The sequence below is a fragment of the Hippocampus comes genome, unplaced genomic scaffold (genome assembly GCF_001891065.2).
Source record: "Hippocampus comes isolate QL1 unplaced genomic scaffold, H_comes_QL1_v1.1 scaffold15, whole genome shotgun sequence".
Lineage (NCBI taxonomy): Eukaryota > Metazoa > Chordata > Actinopteri > Syngnathiformes > Syngnathidae > Hippocampus > Hippocampus comes.
Window position 1 is genome coordinate 377084 of NW_017805917.1, and position 1580 is coordinate 378663.

General features: G+C 43.9%; 1 long non-coding RNA gene across 1 annotated transcript; it reads left to right on the forward strand.

Annotated features, from left to right (window-relative positions):
- The first annotated feature begins 245 nt into the window (after positions 1-245).
- On the forward strand, positions 246-1474 carry LOC109527593 (uncharacterized). The gene is made up of 2 exons (XR_002170552.1): positions 246-987; positions 1028-1474. It is a non-coding gene; the product is annotated as an uncharacterized LOC109527593 (long non-coding RNA).
- The last annotated feature ends 106 nt before the right edge of the window (positions 1475-1580 follow it).

Here is a 1580-nt window from a genome sequence, read left to right on the forward strand (position 1 = left end):
CTGAAGACTCCAATTTGGGAGGCATGGGTAAGCTGGAACCAATGAATCAGAGGCTTATCCCTGGAGAACCCAAGAACCCTTTTCTTCTTTGGAAAATTATTAATTATACATTAAATGACTGCTATATGTTCACTGAACACCAAAATATATGTTTTGTCAAATATTTAATACTTTGATCCTAATTTAGGATTTGGGCCAAATTTGACCCTTTAGGATTTCAGAGGAGCATTTGAGTAGCAGAATATAGGGGCCAAATTAGACCCCGTGGGCTCTCCGGAGTTAAATCAAAACTCCTATGGTGATGACCTCAGAGAAATTGGATTGGGATGAGGCGCTGCCATTTGTGCTTCTCACCATGAGGTCCACCATTAATTCCGCCACAGGTTTCACACCTCTTAAGATGGAACATGACCAGGAGTTCCCTGTTCCGTGGTGTTCCATGGTCCTGGGCACTCTCCAACAGAAAATTCTATTCCCCATAAAGCAAAGATAGACTCATTGAGTGTTCTCGTCTCCCATTTTCAGGAGCGGACAAGACTCCAGGGTGAACACCCCGGGAAACCACAGACGTATCCCGAGAGTGTGTATCTGGGGGTCCTAAAGCGGAAGTGGCACCAGCTGAGATGAATGGGACCACGCAAAGTGACACAAAGGACCCGTCGTGCTGTCTACCTGGATGGAAGGCAACAGCCCCAAGAAGCATCTCCAACTCCAAAGTCACCTTCGGAAGGACAACTGGACATGAAACCAAGACAAAGTTATCAGTGGGACCAGAACTAATAACATATCTTTCTGATTAAACTGGTTATTTTGGTCTCTATTCCTCTACTGATATGGGCATTGGTGTCAAGCTTCACTGAGACTGTTACTTCTGGCTGTAGTTTGTTTGATAATACTTTGCACAAGATAGGATAGGTGGCTCCACTTTGACGACAGATTTTGGCACAGAAGTTTTGTGATCACAATATTAATTGTGATCAAGAGAGGGTTTTGTTGAGGAATTATTCCTCTAGAAGTAGTAGTAGAGCATTGTTGAGGAATTTCACCTTGCTATGAGAACTATTGACACTAGTCTCTGTCTTGAACATCTGCTGAAGTGCTTAAAACAAAGAATGTAGTGTGAAGTTTAGATCCTATTTCCCCTTGAGTGGTTAACAGCCCCCAAGTGTCTTCTTCTGGTCTCCCATCTCTGCTGTGCCCCTCAGGGCTGTCAAGTTCCCTGAGAAAGGAACTCCAATCTCATAATTTGTGCACAGCAGATGTGGTCTGTACTTTGTCAAAATGCCAAGATCGAACTGCCTTGACCTTTCTTTGTCTCTGATTTTTACATAAGGGGTAGGACTGCCCGCCCCTCATTAACGTAATTAACATACTATGCCTATATATACGCGAGACTGTATTTCTTCGAGGCTTCCTGATGAAATCTGAGACTCACAGGAGCCCGAATCGATTCGTGTTGCGTTGTGATAAACTTCAGAAAAGACGACGTGGTGTTGGGTCTTCTTCCACCTTATAGAGAGATAAAAGAACCTGTGTCCAAGGAGAGCCAGAAAGAAACGAAAAGCTGACTCTCCTCAACA